The sequence below is a fragment of the Ambystoma mexicanum genome, chromosome 5p (assembly GCF_040938575.1).
Source record: "Ambystoma mexicanum isolate Mex_15411 chromosome 5p, UKY_AmexF1_1, whole genome shotgun sequence".
Lineage (NCBI taxonomy): Eukaryota > Metazoa > Chordata > Amphibia > Caudata > Ambystomatidae > Ambystoma > Ambystoma mexicanum.
This window is the reverse complement of record NC_090930.1, coordinates 1,059,244,306-1,059,263,532: the sequence shown is the minus strand read 5'-3', so window position 1 is coordinate 1,059,263,532 and position 19,227 is coordinate 1,059,244,306. Positions and strand designations below refer to the sequence as shown.

Sequence of the window (19,227 nt, the reverse complement as noted above, 5' to 3'; positions counted from 1 at the left end):
GCGCTTTCTTTCTTCCAGACACATTGGGCCTCATTATGAGTCCGGCAGTAGCTGTGCTGGAAAAACCAGCAGTCTGCAGCCGGACCCGTAATACCATTCTGCCTCCGTGATTGCCGGAATCACCAGGGCATTACAACCCCAGTGACCCGGTAATTCCAGAGGCAGAATTCTGTAAATCCCCATTCCCTTGGAGTACCATAGGACTCCCTGGGGATGGGGACCATGGAAACACTGGTTCCGTCTATGACAGAGCCAGTGTTTTCATGTCCGCCTGCAGGCGGGTGGTGTTAATCCCGCCAGGTCAGACCTGGTGGGAGTGACACCTCCCGTCTGCAGGACCCTGAATCAGCCGGTCCGGAAACAACGGTGGCAGCGGCTTTACCACCACCGTTCTTTCCGGACCGGAAGGGTCGTAATGAGGCCCAATGTCTATTTTTCCACCTTCCCCCAACACTTACTATAGAAAAACATTAGATCTTGCGCATCATATTTTGGCGAGTATATTTTCGTGCATTATGTACTGTAAGAGCAACTGTCACAAGAGCATATGTTCATGGAACAGGCAGAGTTTGCAAGGGGACATCAAATTGGCAAGCAGCCCATCTGATCCCACTGAAGGTGATTTATCTAAAAACAGAAAAATCCTTGCACCAGTCCCAAAAGAAAGTCTGCAGTCATGGCTCTGCCAAATAAGCGGCACATAACATTGGGGTTCAAAAGGCCATCAGGGAGACTAGTTCTTGCAGCATTGGGATGACAAACTAATACTGTCCTCTGTATTCCTTTATTTTGACAAAACTAGCTATAGATGTATATTTGGGATTAAATCAGCTCTACAAATCTTTTAGTCAGTGAAGAGACTTACTGCAATTTGGACCACAATTTTGGCTTTCCAGTCCAACAATACTGCAATCTGGCAAACCACCAACAGAACAGCTACAATTAGAGCTAATGGCATCGGAGTATCAATCATGGCACAGCTATTTGTGTACAAAACACCTGGATACAACCAACCATCAGATTAGACCGAGAAACTTCCAGAGACGGTGGAGTAGCCTTCATTGCCAAAACTCAGCTCGGCCTAAGGGCACTACCAAATCAACTATTCCCTTCTGTAGAAATTCTGTCCATCAAATTACCTATAACGGCCTCATGTACACCAATGATACACCTCATGTACAGACCCTCAGGACCAGCATCTTCCTTGAGGAAGACATCACACGACTGCTCACCGCAAATACCAAACCTGGTTCCCAAATTATGATAATGGGAGATTTTAATCTAGGCTTTTGTGACATAAATGACGATAATGCCTTATCTCTAGCTAACACAATCTCAGAATTGGGCGTCTCACACCATCTCCAATTCCACGCATATCAAAGGGAGAACCTCGGATTGTCTTGCCGACCTAAACTGCGACATTAAGATCGTATCCAATGCCCCTTGAGCCTGGTCAGACCACCACATTATTTCTTTCACCATTCAAGACAGCCCTCGACCTAACTCCAGCAACATACATGCACCTCCAGCACTGACTAGAAATAACCGCAACATCACAGTAGATAAACTACTGCCTCTACTAGAACCTATTACCAAGGACCCCAACAGTAGCAGTATGGACCCCTCCTCACTAGTGTAGCTGTACAATCGTACTCTATGTCAAGCCATCGACAAAGTAGCGCTGCTAAAAATCTGCAAAGCTAAGCCTATCGCTCATCTAAACACTTGGTTTACCTCTAACCTCAAAACCTTGCGTAATGAAAAAAGTAATGCCAAAGCAAATTGGAAAAATCACCCTACACACCTGAACAAATAAATATTCACAAAAGTCTCTAATGGTTATAAAACTGCAATTCTCCAGACAAAAAGCGACACTTATGGCAGAATTACCAACGCCAACTCTGGAACAAAAGAATTATTAACTATCCTTAGAGAATTGGAATCCCCCATACCACTCTCAGAAACCTGCACCAAAGATGCAACCTGGTGCACAAACAAACAAAAAGCGCTGCTCGACAAAATCTCCCTCTTACAGACAAAAATTGAAACAAAAAAAAACGTTGCCAGCCAGATGACATACAATTCCAAGAGCCACATAATTCCTCCTCAAATTCCTGCACTCTATTTGAGTTTGCCCCAGTCTCCATTCGAGAAGTAAAGGGAATAATATCCAGCCTCAAACCATCGAGATGTCAAGGGGACATCTGCCCGGCGACAATTATCAAAGAGGCAGCGGAAGTTCTCGAACCCTTCATCACCAGCTTAATAAACGCATAATTCGAAAAGAGCACGGCCCAACCAATCTGAAAGATGCTTGGGTCCTCCCACCACTAAAAAAAAAAAAAAAAAAAAAAAAAAAAAAAAAAAAAAAAAGAAACAGCCTTGATCCCAACATCCCAACTAATTACAGACCTATAACTACTACAGTACCTTTCCTCTTAATCTTACACAGGGCTGCATACCTACAAATCCAGGAACAACTTGAATCTAATAATCTCCTTGGCCTGCGACAATCAGGCTTTAGACTGGGTCATGGCATGAAATCAGCCCTGATAGACTTAAAAACTCAAATGCATGAACTAAAGGACAAAGGTAACTTAGCCCTACTCCTAATACTGGATTTATCTGCTCCTTTTGATTTAGTCAAAGTCCTCTGCTAACACTGGTCATCGGCAGCCCACTTCTCCGTCAAAGCTACCACTTGGATACAATCCTTCCTGGACATTAGGACTATGAGGGTATTCGCACCGATGGCGGTGGCCAAGCCAACTCCTGTCACCTGTGGAGTACCACAGGGCTCATACGTCTCCCCTACACTATATAACATCTTTACCAAGCCTATCTTTGAAAACTTAGACAATTTGGGTGTCACCTACACGAACTATGCAGATGACTCCCAAATCCTCATCCCCATCACAGGTGAATGATATCGACACTTAACTACTAAATGAAATGTACCTAACTATTCAAGCATGGAAGGCCATTCACGGCCTTTGTCTTAACGACAATAAAACAGAGCTACTCGACATTGCATCCCAGACTAAAGTGAACAAACTGGACAACCAGTTCAAATTCTTCAACATAGAGGGCATTGACATTAAAGTTTCTAAGGAAGTGAAAACTCTAGGAATTTATCTAGACTCTTCACTTACCCTTACCAGACAAGTCCATTCCATGGCCTATAAATGTAAATTTATCAATGCATGCAGACCGTTCCCATCTACAGAAAGCTGTATTACCTTAGCAAGAGCCCTCATACTTTCGAAATTAGATTACTGCAATGCCCTGTACCCATGGACCACTGTTATGCTCGCTTTATGCTTGATCCAAAATGGCGCGGGTGCGCAATGCATTCTGGGAGCGCTCGAAGCCATGTTGGATATTTACTTCATACCGCAGTGAAACGCTGCACACATTTTGCTGAGTGTTAGATTCACAATGCTGACACAAACATGCTTTTCCAAACCTGGTATGTGGTCAAGGCCATTTCTGCTGGGAAACCTAACGTTATGGCTTGCTACTGTTCTCTGTGGAGCGTGTTTTTAGAGAAGGGAGGCACTGCGCTTCTTGGGGGGAGCTCTCGATTGACCCAGCTGGCAACTGACGGCTGTTCCTCAACTGCGCAAGTGCAATTTCCAGAATGTTCGAGAATAAACTCCCCTTTGTGGAGTGTGTATTTATGAGGAAACCCGGAGGGGGTCAGGTGAGACTTCAGCCAGAGAAGGACGCTTACGTCTGGCCTTCCTGTGAGCTGTGGTACTCTCGGCCTGGCTGTTCCCGGGGTCTTCCAGCCGCTTCTGGACGAGATGAGGAATTCTGTTACGCTCACAGTGATGTATTTCTTTTTGACTTTTTTCTGTGATCTATGTCCTTATTATTTTTGTGAGTTATTTCTATGTACTTGTAATCTTTGAATAAATAGCCGTAAAGAGCTGATTATCTTCTAAAGAGTGCGTGGCTATGAGTTATTGTGTGTGTTTATGGGTTGAAGTATTTGCTCTATAATTGCATTGGTGATTTATGGTTGTCCTGTGCACTTTTTGGGGAAGAGCAATACATTTTTGGCGTCACGAACAGGATTGCTCGTGATGAATTGTTCCGAGTGTCCAAGAATCTGTTGAAACGTAGATAGAATTTGGTTGTCGTGTAAGTGAAGTTTTTGAATAGTGACGTTTTCCTTCTCTTTTGTAAGCGTTCGAGTGCCTGTGGGAGTGATTGCAGTGTGAAGAAGAAAATATATAGGTACAACGAGGTTTTGCTTTGTTTGCGATAATGAATAGTTTGTTCAAGAAGTAGAAAGTTACCGCTGGCGGTGACTGTTCCGATGTTGTTATCCCAGGTTGGACTAAGAGTCCTTATGATAAGTTGGCTCAGGCATGGGCATGTGGTGCCGGTTCAAGTGAAACTTGGGATCAAGGATTGGGAGATGCTGATCCGACTGATGTAATTGCATGCTTGCAACAAGTTACAGTAGAACGTGGCAAAAAATGTGCGGCATTAGGTAGGCGAGGTTGAGTTCTTTTGCATGCTTATAGGAAAATACATCAAATGAAGATGGACATGAAAAATGAGGTTTTGCGATTAAAGAGAGAGCTAGCTGCAGAACGGCAGACTGCGTTAATGCAGCAGATTCAAATGAAACAGTTTAAAAATAAGGCCGACACACATCAGGCGGTGGCCGAGAGGGCAGCAGTACGAGTAGCCCGGTATAAGTATAGGAAAAGACGGGCGGGGGTCAACAAAAGAAAGGTGGCAACTGTAATTGCTACCGCTGGCATAGACTGGGACCCGGACAAGTGGGATGGTGATATTTTTGATTCGACCAGTCTAGAAAGTAGTTCCGCAGAAGAGTCTGACCCCAAACCAGAGTCGAAACAGAAAACAGTGGCGGCGAAGCCGGTTAGAAGACGGCGAGCCGGACCACACCCGCAGAATCCTGCTGGCGGAATGGTGGATTTAACCACGCTGGAGGATTACACACAACAGGAGGTTGGGGAAATGATTACCCGTTTGAGGCAAAAATCAGGGGAAGCTTTATTGACATGGATGGTGAGATTACTAGATTGGGGCGCTGCAGGGTTGTTGGTAGATTCTACTGATTCACCGCGTTTTTTACCCCTGTCAATTGACACCAATGTACAGGAGGTCTTAAGAGCAGGACCACCCCCTGACGCAAATGGTCAAGATACGCAGGTGTCTTTGTTGCACCTGGAAGCCCAAGCATGTAACCATAAATACCCAATTACCACAGATTGGCCCAGTGAAGAAACGAAGTGTTATACGTTGAGAGAAGCAATTCAAAAGGTCAGAGAGCATGCTATGAAAGAGGCGATTCACATAGATGCGACTGATCACATGGGAGCCGTACTGCTCTCGGTTTCAACTCGAAACATGGTAATTAGAACTGTGCCACCCCCATACAAAAGTGTCATTATGGCTTTGCTCATAGGTATGACGGGCAAGGCTACTGATGAGGTAGCAGATGCCATTCGGCAACTTGCAGAATTGGGAGAATGGGATAAGAGCAATAACAAGCTGCGGGAGAGAGAGGGGCGTAGTGAGAGAAGAACTGAAGGCAGGCGGCAGGACAGCAGAGACTCCCAAGTGTCCCGAAAATACATGTTTTTGGCGTTGCTAAAAGATGGCGTGCCACACAAAGAAATTGATGGCATTGAAACCAGAGAAATGTATGATTATACAAAAAAGAAGGACTTGCAGCCAAGGAGCGCTATAAACAGGTTTAGAAACAAGTAGTCACCACGCCACAGGGGGACACCTCCCCTTCTGCTCCCCCTGCGGAAGAACAAGACGAAGGGTCTATGGGGACACCTTCCCCGTACCAGCCGACATACGCTTATTTGAGAAAGGTGGTGAGTGCAATGTTAGAGGCGGAGTCAAGTCACACTCATTCTAAGTTTGACTAGGGCTTCGGCCAAGCTCCGGCAGCGTCTGCCCGCATAAAAGTGGATAGGCGGCCTCATGTTGATGTTAAGATTTTTTTGGGGGCCAGGAAATACACAAGGGGTGCGAGCATTGGTAGACACCAGAGCGGAGGCCTCTTTGATTCATGGTAATCCGACACGATTTAAAGGCAAACAGTTTACGATTACAGGTTTAGGGGGAAAGGAGACCCCCCCGCAGTGTAAACGCGAGTGGAGATGAAAATAGGCAATGTAAAGAGGCAGAAATACCAAGTGTTGATTGTCCCAATACCTGAATATATAATTGGCTTTGACATTTTGGAAGGGCTAACCTTGGGACTTGGCGGTAAAACGTACCAGTTTGGGGTGAGTGCATTAATTTGTACACCCATTACTGTAGGCAAATTGAAGATGCCCCCAGTGCAAGTGCCAGTGGCAACCAAGCGGGTAGCAATGAAACAATACCGCATTCCTGGGGGGCACAAGGAAATCTCAGACACCATTAAAGAGTACGTGGAGGCGGGTGTATTACGCCCCATTACCACCTCATGGAACAATCCGCTCTGGCCTATTAAAAAGGGAGATGGGTCGTGGAGGATGACGGTGGATTACAGGGAGTTGAATAAACATACTCCTCCCTTAGTACCCGCAGTCCCGGATGCTATTACATTGATCGAAAATGTCCAAAAGTTTGAGGGGACTTGGTATGCACTGATCGATTTAGCTAATGCATTTTTCTCCGTGCCAATTGCTGATGAGTGTCAAGAACAGTTTGCATTTACGTGGGGTGGACGCCAGTACACTTTCACGAGACTACCCATGGGGTACATGCACAGCCCGACTATCTGTCACCGGCTGGTGGCAGAGCACTTAGACAAGATACCGTGCAAACCTGACATACAAAGCTCTCATTACATTGATGATATTTTGATCCAAGGCAAGGATGAAAGCAGTGTGCAAAGTCAGCTAGATGTCCTTATGGAAGGATTAAAAAAGGAAGGGTGGGAGATTAATCGGAGTAAAATTCAAGGTCCAGCTGAAACAGTGATATTTCTAGGGATTCAGTGGCATCATGGGCATCTAGAAATGGTGCCAAAAGCTCGACAGAAAATACTTGAATTCACCACTCCAACGAACAAAAAGCAAGCTCAGCAGTTTATAGGACTGTTTGGCTTTTGGAGACAGCACATTCTGCATTTAGGGCAGATATTGGCCCCCCTCTACAAAGTGACACGAAAGAAATAGGAGTTTCAGTGGGGGGGGGGAAGAGCAGCAGAGAGCCTTTGAGATGGCGAAAGACACCGTGCAGCAGGTGGTTGATTTATGGCCCTTGAAGGAAGGCGAAGTGGAATTAAATGTGTCTGTGCAAGACAATTACGCTAACTGGAGTGTGTGGCAGAAACAAGACAGGAAACGTGTGCCATTAGGGTTTTGGAGTCGTAAGTTGCCCGATGCTGGTAACTCATACTCCGTTTGAGAAGCAATTGCCGAAATGTTATTGGGCCCTAATTGATACCGAGCAGATGACGGTGGGTCATGATGTATTTATGAGACCTGAAATACCAATCATGCAGTGGGTACTGAGCTCTCCTAAAACACATCGTATAGGACATGCTCAAGAAGCCAGCATAATTAAGTGGAAATGGTATATTCAAGACAGAGCCAAATCATGAAAGGAGTGGCAAAATTACATGAGCAAGTAGCCAACATACCGCCCTCAGATTACATACCACCGGAGGTGCCTGAAAAACGTGAGTCTCCCGTGAAATGGGGAGTCCCTTATAGCGATCTGACCGTGGAGCAAACAGAGCATGCTTGGTTCACAGATGGTTCCGCGCGATACGTGGGAACTGAGCGGTACTGGAAAGCAGTGTCGTACAATCCCAAAACAAAAAAGATGTTGACGACAGGGAAAGGGATGAGTAGTCAGTTCGCAGAACTTTACGCAGTTCACCAAGCGTTAAAACAAGAGACCCCTGGTCAATGTTATGTGTACACAGATTCATGGTCAGTGGCGAATGGATTGGCAGTGTGGTTGCCAACTTGGCAAAAGAATGGATGGAAGATTCATTCAAAAGAGTTGTGGGGAAAAGAACTGTGGCAAGATATTGCAGAAATGTTGTTACAAAGTTAAGTCATTGTATATCATGTGGACGTGCATTGTGCCACAGATTGATTAGAACGTTGGTTTAATTCTGTTGCAGATTTTACACACCAAGATTTCCTCAGTGGATGCAGAGGCTCGGGAAGACTATATGGAGAGTTTGGCCAAATAGGCCCATCAGAAATGTGGACACCTTGGAGAAAAGGCTACTATCAGGTGGGCACAAGCTCGAGGCATCAGTCTTCCTTTAGAAGTAGTGAAAACCATTATTTTGCAATGTCCCGTGTGCCAACACCAATTAAATAGACTGATACCTCAAATTGTTCGAGGCACATTGAGAAGAGGAAAATTACCAGGTCAAATTTGGCAGATTGATTACATCGGTCCTATGCCAATCAGCAGAGGTTGTCAGTATGCATGCACTATTGTGGATACCTACTCTGGATATTTGATGGTTTTGCCGTGCAAACGTGCAACCCAATTGAACACCATCAGGTTGTTAGATCAGATCATATTACATTATGGAGTGCCTTTGCAGATTCAAAGTGACAATGGGTCACATTTCAAAGGCAAATTAATCCAAGAATTTTGTCAGGAAAAGAGCATTGAGTGGATCTACCACGTGCCCTACCATTCAGCTGCGGCAGGGCTAATTGAAAGAATGAATGGGTTACTGAAAGAACAGTTGCGCAAATCTGGAGACGGCAGTTTGGCAGGCTGGTGTGATCGTGTGTTTGATGCGGTGCAAGTGTTCAACAATAGGCCTTGTATGAACATGAAACTCCTTTGATGCGATTAATGACTCCTACTTTGCAGGTTCAACCCAATTCAGTCAGCGAAACATTATTATACTGGGAAATCACTCCAGGTTCTTTAGCTCCCTATCAAGCAACTCCAGAGTCAGCAGGGGTAGACTTACATTCAAATGAAGAAATCAGATTAGATCCAAGAGGAATAGTTGTAATTGAAACAGGGATTGGAGTACAGATTTCCCCCAGAGCATATGGGATGGATTGCCCCTGGATCTGGCCTAGCATTAAAGGGTGTTCAAGTGTTGGGAGGGGTAATTGATGCGGATTACCAAGGCGAGATTAAAGTCATCCTAATGAATAGTGGGAATCAATTGTTATCAATACACAAAGGTGATCGAGTGGCCCAATTGATAGTCATTCCCATTAAATTGTCCATGATTAAGAAAGGGGAGCCTCCTACAGCGTTAACTACCCGTGAGAATCACGGTTTTGGCTCTTCAGCCAGTATGGTACCGGGTGCAAAGGTGTGGGTGGAAAAGCCAAGTGGCCCACCAGTGCCCGCAGATGTCATTGCATCAGGAAAAGATAAAGTTGTTTTAGTTATGGAGCCTGGTAGAAAGAAATGGCAATATGTACCCGCAGACAAATGTTACCTGAGAGAATGATGTGCAACACTGATATCTCTTTTCTGGGTTTGCTTTGTAGATCCTGGGTCTGGTTGGTGTAACTGTGGCACTAAATGGACTCCATTTGGGCGAATTAAACGATCTGCTGTTACAACCGAAAAATGTCACATCTGTACCAGTGATCAAGGGGATACTGATAGTGATGAATAATGTGTTCCCCAAGCAGCCCTATGCCAGTGCCGACAAGCCCGCCAGACCGAAGACATGGATTCGTGAAATGCGACAAACGCATCAGGAACAAGTGAAAACAACCTTGTTGCCAGTTGTGCCAGACGTGATCATAGGAAGACGGAAACACTCTATGATTACCCAAGAGGAGAATATGTGGATTTATCTGGCACAGCAAGTACTGAACATATCACACTTTTGTCTTACTGATGTGCCTAATGCTGAAGCTTTATTGACTACGTGTTTAGTAGCGGTGCCGACGCCTGTTCCAGTTTTAAAGCATATCTTCGGCGTCACAGACAACGATTCTTTAGTTCAAGACTCAGATATTAGACAATCTTTTTCAGTTTACGAGTACTGTCGGTTCTGCCAAGAGACTAACAGGAAATGGAGAAATTTGACACAGGTTATTACTTACAACATAACTCAAGGTGATGTGTGTTTTATTATGACGTGCAAAGCACAAGAAATTGGCAAATGCCGACAAATAGAGTTGACCAATCAGTACAATAACACTGTTCGAGAGGCGACTATGTTCGCGAATGTCACGCAAATGCACCAGTGTTAATAACACTATGTCCTGCAATCACACAGTGATAACTGCTAGTCATTTGAATCATGTGAAACTTCCAACAGGATGGCTCTTTTCATGTGGTAACATTATATATACTTATATTCCAGCTAACATTTCTGGAGGTCCATGTGCTTTAACTCGATTAGGACTAATGATGTTTCTTGGGAGGAGCTCTCGATTGACCCAGCTGGCAACCGACGGCTGTTCAACTGCGCAAGTGCAATTTTCAGAATGCTCGAGAATAAACTCCCCTTTGTGGAGTGTGTATATATGCGGAAACCCGGAGGGGGTCAGGTGAGACTTCAGCCAGAGAAGGACGCTTACGTCTGGCCTTCCATTGAGCTGTGGTACTCTCGGCCTGGCTGTTCCCGGGGTCTTCCAGCCGCTTCTGAACGAGATGAGGAATTCTGTTACGCTCACGGTGATATATTTCTTTTTGACTTCTTGACTTTTTTCTGTGATCTATGTCCTTATTATTTTTGTGAGATGTTTCTATGTACTTGTAATCTTTGAATAAATAGCCGTAAAGAGCTGATTATCTTCTAACGAGTGCGTGGCTGTGAGTTATGGTGCCTGTCGGTTTATGGGTTGAAGTATTTGCTCTATAATTGCATTGGTGCTTTATGGTTGTTCCGTGCACTTTTGGGGGCAATACAACCACCAAAAGTAATGTAAAAAAATGATAAGTTACTCACTGTAGTGACCAACTTACTCTTAGTCCTCAGTCCCCTTCCCTCCATATTGTATGGGTGTCCCTTCCTAGGGACAGGAGACAACCTTTTTCACCAGAAAAATCATCTTCTCCTTTAAATTTAGAGGCGTGCAGCGGTGCCGCCCTGGGAGCATGCGCTACCCTAACTCTGCCCACCAGCGCCACTCCAGTCCCCATTGACGCGTTGATAATATTTAACATTGCCTAATGACCCCAATATTATTAGGGGGGAGGATGGACGTATGAAGGAAAGGGGACTAAGGACTAAGAGTACGCTAGTCACAACGGTGAGTAACTTATAATTACTCCTACGTCCCGTCCCCTTTCCTCCATACTGCATGGGTGATTACAACTGAATGTAGCCCCACCCAGGGTGGAGAGGAGACCCTCCTTGAGTAAACAAGTTCTGTAGAACCGCCTGTCGAAAGGCTGCATCTGATTTACAGTCAGCGTCCAAACAGTAATGCTTACAGAAAGCCAAAGCGGTGGCCCAGGTGGCCGCCCTGCTTAGGACCTGCCGCTGCAACGTGATGGCCCTGGCCTTGGCTCGGACTGCGTGCTTGTGCTGCCCCTCATAGGCCTCCTTGATGGCCACAACCATCCGCCATGCAAGAGAAGCCTTGGACGCCTGATGAACGGGTCTGGAGCCCCCAAAGGTGACAAAAAGTGTGTCCGACTTGCGGAAGCCCTTGGTCCTTTCCAGATAAAATTTCAGAGCGCGTCCGACATCGACAGTGCAAGACTCTCTGAGCCTCGTCCTTGGGGTTAGCGAAGAATGTAGGTAAGACCATTTTCTCGTTTAGATGGAAAGCGGAGGGTACCTTAGGTAGGAATGCTGGGTGAGTCTGAAGGACCACCTTATCCCTTTGGAAAGTGGTATAGGGTTCTGATGCTACCAGAGCCTGTATATCGCTGACTCTGCGAGCAGAGGTGAGTCCTACTAGCAGAGCTGTCTTAATGGTGACCAGCCTGATTCCTGCAGACGCCATTGGCTCGAATGGCTTGTGTGTCAAGGCGCCCAACACCACATTGAGGCCCCACACGGGGTGGGGCTTTTCGGTGGGCGAGTAAAGTCTGGACAAGCCCGCCAGATGTTTTTTGACTATCAGTTTGGAAGAGAAGACCTCCTCCTCCGAATTTCTGTACGCCCCTATGGCTGCCAGATAGGTGCAACATGTGTCCACCTGTACGCCTGAGTGCGCAACGTGTGCCGAAAAGGAGAGCACATCGTCCAGTGTGGAAGTCAGGGAGTAGATCTTATTAGAGTACGCCCAGTGATAGAACCTGCTCCATTTACTCTTATATCGGCTCCTGGTGACTTTGCTCCTAGCGCCGAAGGTGTTCTGTTCCGGAACCATGCTGCAGGGGCTAACCTCGGTGAAGCGGGATGGAAAACCCTGCCGCCCTGCGGGGACAGGAGAAGTGCTGGACCCAGCGGAAGGTGAATTGGTGGCCTGTCTGTGAGGCTGAACAACTCGGAGAACTACAGTCTCGCCGGCCACCAAGGAGCTATCAAGATGATGCTGAGGTGACAAGCTTCCTTTACCTTGCGGAGTACCGTGGGGATTAGGGGTGTGGGAGGAATGGCATAGGCTGTCGTGCCTTCTCATTGAATCTGCAAAGCGTCACCCAAGCAGCCAGGGCCCCGTCCACGCCAAGACGCGATCTGAGGGCACCTGGTCATTCAATTGCCACTCGTAATTGTCCGCTCCCAGTCTGCTGAGCCTGTCCGCTTCCAAGTTGGCCTCCCCTGGGAGGTGGACGGCTGTGAGGTAGATGTTCTCCAGGGCCCATTCCCACATGCTGACCGCTAGGTTGCACAGCGAAGGGGACCTGGTACCCCCCCCTGCTTGTTGACATAGTACATGCTGGTGGCATTGTCAGTCTGGATGAGGACAGTCCTGCCCCAATGAGCGGAAGGAAGGCTCTGAGGACTAGCCAGATGGCCATGAGTTCCATCCGATTGATATGCAACTCCTACTCCTGTGGGGTCCAGACTCTAGACGCTGTGGCTGTCCAGAGTGGCTCCGCAGCCCTCTAGGGAGAGGTCTGTCATGATGGTGACCTGTGGGGTTGGCTGCCGGAAGGGCTTGCCCGACCGCAGGTTGCAGTTCCTGGACCACCACGTGAGGTCCGAGTGGAGAGAAGGCGGTATGCCGACCAGCTCCGCTTGGGAGCCCCTCTCCCGATTCCATGAGGCTGCAAAGTGCAGCTGTAATCTCCACATCCGGAGTCTCATGTGTGGGACAACCAGAAGGACCATTGCCACGATACCCAGTAAGTGTTGGTACCACAAAGCCGATGTCACTGCCCTGGTAAGGAAGTGCATCGTGGCCCTCTTGTGGCCGTAATCTTGTCCTCTGTGGGAAACACCTTCTCGGAGCACGTGTCCCAAATGAGGCCCAGGAAGGTGAAGCTCTGCGTGGGCTGCAGTTGAGACTTCTTGAGGTTGATAGTAAACTCCAGGTTGTGGAGCGTGTTCATAAGCGCAGAGGAAGTGTGGGAGACTCCCTCTGGGGATCTCACCCTGACCAGCCAGTCATCCAGGTACGGGTAGACATGGTAGCCTGAGGTCCTGAGGAGGGCTGCCACTGCATTCATGAGTCTGGTGAATACCCTGGGGGCTGAGTTGAGGCCAAAGGGTACCACCTTGTACTGGAAAGGACAGCCCATGATCCGAAAGTGTAGGAAGGAGCGAACGTGGCTGCCAAATCCGGACGTGTAAGTAGGCATCCTTCAAATCCAGGAAGCACATCCAGTTCCACCTGTCTAGTGTCTCTGAAATGAGTGTTGGCATAACATCTTGAATTTCTGAAGAGGGAGGGAGAGGTTGAGGGTGCAACACAACTCTCAGGTCAGCATGGTTCCCTTGTTTTTATGGTGAAAATACTGGAATAGAAGCCCAATCCTCTCTGGGAGGCTGGGACTTCTTCCACTGCCTGGCTCTCGACGAGCGACCGGATCTCCCCCAACAGAGTTGCCGCCCCACTCTGTGTGAGTGGAGGAGAGGATAAGGGAGGTATCGGTACCCCGTGGATACTACGGATAGGAACCAGGGGTCCGCAAAGTTTTGGTGCCAGAAATGCATGTGAGAGGCAAGCCTGCCACCCACTGGAGACGTGGACTCGAAGGGACATGTCATGCCTTTTTTCCTTCTGAGGCTGCCGCTGAGGAGGGGGACTGGAAGAAGCCCTTGCCCCGCCCACCCCCCTTTTGTTGCTTGAGCCGTTGCTGACTTGGCGAGCAGTCCGTTCCTGGAAACCGCTGAACGCCCGCCCTTTGTCGGAGCGTTGATGCGACAGGTTGTATGCCTTGGGCGTGGCCTTTGGCAGGATAAAGAGTTTGCACTCTGGGCTGTTCTTTTTATCCAATTCCTTGTCGGTGGGAGAGTGAAAGGTCACTCACTGCGAACGGAAGGTCCAGATATGCGACCCTGGACGTCGGGGTTAAACTTAGTAGCCCGATGCCAGGCCGTCCTTCTCATGTCCGTGGTGATGCAGATGGTCCGGCCAGAGTTATCGATGTGGGCCACAGTGGACTCCACGATGTCCTGCGCTACCAGCCTGGCTTCTCCTGGACCCGCCTTGAAGCATACTTGGCTCTGCACCGAATGTTCCGGGAGGAAGTCCGCCATTTCCGGCTAAAGCTTCTGGTTAGCGGCTGCTAGCATGGCATCCGTGTTAGCTTGACGCAGGTGCAGGGAGGTGCTGGAGTACAGCTTCTTACCGTACGCCTCCAAGGTCTTCTCCTTGCCTAGCAGCGCTGAGGATGAGGTGGAAGAGGACAGCTGAGGCTTAGAGTAGAGCGACGCCGCAGCGATCACCGGAGAGTGTGGTTGAGGGTGCGCCGACAACAAGAGTGTATCCCCCTCCATCGGTCTATACTTGGCATCGATTGACAGGTTGGGCTGAGTGTGGCTTGAGCCACCCCTTCTTGGCCAGTGCCATGACATCCTTTTGCATCGGGCTACCTGTCTTGGTAGAGGGTCTTAGGGTGAGGACTTCTGCCAAGACCCCCTCCTCGGGCTGCTCTACCTCAGGTTGAGAAAGGCCCAAATATTCTGCCAAACCTGTAAGCCTGTTGTGCAAGGCGTTTCCTGAAGACAGCGTGTCAGGGTCCTCCACCTCGTCCGTGTCCACCACCAGCATGTCTGGCTGGTCCGGAGCGGGTGCTGGGCGCCGTGGGTTGAGGTGTGGAGACCAAAGCCGGAGGCTGGTGCGGGACCACCTGTGCTGTGGGAGGCAGGGGAGCCGGAATTGCAGGAGTCGGCAGGGGCTGCGCTGGGGCCTGAGGCGCGGGAGCCATGGGAGGAATTATCATGGGCTCCAGTGGAGTGACCAGAGGAAGCAGGTCCCTGACAGCATCCCATAGGATGGCCCCCATCTGGGGGGGTTTGCATCAGCACTAAGAACCTTTCCGAAGAACCGGCCTTCGGAGGCAGAAAAGGCGCAGGCGATATTGACAGGGCTGCTGGGGCCAGAGCACACTGTCTAGGTTGCAGGGGGAACCTGCCCTGCACTGCGCTGCTGATGGATAAACTGTAGACCACGGTCAGCTCTGTTCCTAGGAGTGGCATCGGACGAGCAGCCATGTTGTCTGGCACGGAGGCCATTTTGACAATCTGCGTGCCAAAGTCTTGGTGTATGGCTCCCTAGGCCCAGCCTCCTCCAAGCCTCTCAGTGTTGGAGCATGAGGCCTACCCGTCACCTCAGGTCTAGGCCTGGAAGGCGTATTGCCCTCAGCATTGTTGCTGGTAGTGCTGCGTGAAGGTGCCCCCTCGGACAGAGCCGGTACTAGGGCGTTGCCCCTCGGGTGTACACGCGGTAAAAAACCCTTGCGGTCCCTCATCATTGATTCCGGGAGGATCCGATGACCCCTCGTCCGTGAAGCCGGTAGCTGCACTATCCTTGGTGCGCGTGCTGTTACAAGAACCCGAGAGGTTCCTCCCGCTCGGGCGTTTCCTCGGGAAGGAGCTGTCCTTATGGGGTGCAATGGAAAATTGCGGCCCTCCTTTGGGCCTTGATCTCTGTTTGACAAATGTCCTCAAGTCCTCTGGAGGCGATCCATCGAAGAGCTCCCTCCACCTAGCTAGCCTGTTCTTCAGTGCAAGTGGAGTACAACCTTCCCAGCCGTGGTCGGGGCCAAGGCAGCATAGGCAAAGAGCATGGGGGTCAGACGTAGGACAGAGCCCCACAAAGGCTGGACACCTGCTCAAGCCTACTGAAGTTGAAATGCACCATGCAGGAACGTGAGGCCGGAGGACCAAGTACCTGAAAAAAGATAGAAGAATCCGGCGAAGAGCGCATGGAATTACATGGCAGGGCCAAACCCAGGAGTGCTGGTGAAATCGTTCTGTTCCCGTCGAAACGGCAAAGGGGACCGAGGAGTGGTGCCAGTGGCCGGAGTCAGGGTAGCGCATGCTCCCAGGGCTGCACTTCCGCGCACCTCTAAATTTAAAGTGGAAGAAGGTTTTTCTGGTGAAAAAGATTCTGTCACCCGTCCGTAGGAAGGGACGCCTATGCAGTATGGAGGAAAGGGGACGGGACGTAAAAGTAATTACAAAATAATGTGCTCAGGACTGCACTCAATATCTCAAGAACCTACCATATCTCGGCAGCAAGAGGCAATGCCCACTGGCTGCCAGTTCAAGACAGAATTGCATTCAAAACCCTAGCTCTAACCCATAAATGTCTATCCAATTCTGGTCCAAAATACCTTGCATGCAAAATCACAAGAAACCAGTCTGACAAACCACACAGTATTTACATACACATTGCCTTAAGGTTCCCAAATTCAAGCTACAAAAAGCAGGGGGTAATAGCTTTCCTGTACTAGCCGCTAAATTATGGAATACCATGCCATTCGCTTTAAGAGCAGAACCCTCATTTTGGGGTTTCAGAAGAAATGTGAGAACCTGGCTATTCACACATGAGCGTCCATAAGCTACATTCACCTATGATAACGTTACTTGTTTCTGCGAGATAAAACTCCCCTCCTCCTCCTGTAAACACTAAACACGTATTGAATTAGCACTTGTTTTATGTCATTTTTAATGTAAACCTAGAAACCGTATGTTCATACTGAATATTTCTGTGATGCATAATGCCCTTCCTCCTGTAACACTATCTTTGTACTGAGTTTCATTTGTCTGTTATGTAACTTCAATGTAAACCTTATTCATGTGCCCGGATACCCCAGGGTCAGGCGCACTATACAAATGAACAAATAAATAATAAGCCAGCTGTAACCTTATAATGCACACATCTTGAAGAGCAGAGGGTTGGTTATATTTATAATACTAGATGTAATTAAACCACTCCCATTCAGATTGCTCTTCACTGGTTATACTTGGCTGAAGCATATCAGTATTAACATGTGTCCAATGTCCAAATCTCACATTTAACCTAATTTAAATGAAGCCTCTGTTCAAAACTCATTCCAATGGATTAGTTGAACCAATATGGTTTTCTGTAGATGGACATTCCTAGATTCAAAAGATACAGTTCGGAGTAGGCTTTCTCTGCAAATGAGCCCTCAGCTGCAATGTCCTATTAAATTAACGTAGCTTCTGGTGTGAGCCCTGCATTGGGTGTTATAGAGTCGACAATGCAATATTGCATAACTGCTAGTTGTATCGCTTCAGGAGTCTGCAAGTGCTTGAACAATTGGATGCCAACGTTCAAAAACGGAAGAGACTTTCCATGGTGGAGCCATAAACTATATCAAATCATGAAGACACAATGACAGTCCCATGACAAAGAATTAGTGGAAGGGATGTATGGTGGTGCACAGAGTAGGCAAGCTTGCTGCAGTTATCAATTATCCTGGCAGCAGATGTCCTAAGGCAACACAAGAAGCACATTAAAAAGGAGGGTAGGCTGGTATATTTTCGAGGTTGCAGAGAAATGCAGGAAGTCTGTGTTTGTGAGAGTTGAGACTGACACAGAGCTGTAGGCGATGATGAGGAAAAGAGGAAACTAACAAAGTTCACAGAAGGTTGAGATCGAGGAAAGCACTGTTCACATGAGGTACCGACAAGCAGAGCAGAATACCTTGCTGCTAGATGTGCCGAAGGCCAAACGAAACACTTGACCATATGAAGTACTAAAGAGACGAGCAGAAAAATTGCCACATTCGTTATTGAGAAGCTTAGCACAGCACTTGCTGAAGGAAAAGCTTAAGGGACAAAACAAGCAATTGTTACATGGAGTGCAGAGAAGCCAGATGAGCAACTGCCAGATGAAAACCACTTGGCACATGAGGTGCTGATAAGCAGCGTAGTACACTTACCACGTATAGGGTTGAAAGGGTGAGCGAAGCCTTCAACCAAAGAGGTGCTGAGAAGAGCACTTGCCACATGTGGTGCACTGGTCACAAGAAGTACTCAGAAACAAAGATGAACCCTTGTTAAAAGAGGTGCTAAAATACCTTAACACTTACCACATGAGATCCTAAGCAGCAAAGAGATGCCTGTGAGGAGAGGCGTTGTCCTGAAGCCCAGCTGCTTTACAAGATGCTTGCATGTCTAGTGAAAACACAAAGCCAGGAGAATATATGGCCTATCTGACGACGCCCTGACTTGAGGTATTAGATGCCCTGGATACTTCATATATTCCATATTTTGATGAGTATCAGGGAAAACTTCCATGAACAGGAACAGCAGCATAAGTATGAATGAGGAACTCAGAAGCCTGAACCAACATTGCAAATCTTGGGGGGGGAAAGTAAAGTGAATTATACGTTTAAAAAGGGTAAATCCAGAAGAGCAAATCTAAACTTACAAGAAGCTCAACAAGAGGTTGAAAAAATATCCGAGAAATAAAGTGGCCAAGAGGAGTGGCGAGATTAGAAAAGGAAAATGCTGGAGGAGCTGCACACATACAAAAGCCTTAGACTAGATTTGAGAAAGGTATCTCAGAGACTTGTTAGTGACGTGCATGTTTATTATTAAACTTAGAAAAGAACTAGAACTTAGGTCTGGGCTGTATAGTCTGCCACATGTCTCGCTGCTTCTTTCAAAGTCTATACTGAAGACCTATCTTCGCTCTCTAACCGTTCCTTGCCGTATTTCAACAAATCACTGCACTCTGTCAATCGCAACTGCTTTTTGTTATTTTTCTTAAAATTTAGAGTAGCCTTTAGGTAACAAGCATGGTCTCCAGATTGTTCTTTCCAGCATTTATAATCTCAATAAATCAGTGGTTTTCAGTTATTGCTTTTAGTGTTAATTACCTTATTACATTTTGAATTACTTTGGGCCTTCTGTTTATGGTCTAGGTGTGTTGCTCCTATAAACTCACTTAAGGCAGT

General features: G+C 47.5%; 1 protein-coding gene across 3 annotated transcripts in view; it reads right to left on the bottom strand.

Moving 5' to 3' along the window:
- Nucleotides 1-19,227, bottom strand: part of JARID2 (jumonji and AT-rich interaction domain containing 2) — a 1,398,385-nt gene that overhangs the window by 357,523 nt on the left and 1,021,635 nt on the right. The window lies entirely within an intron of this gene.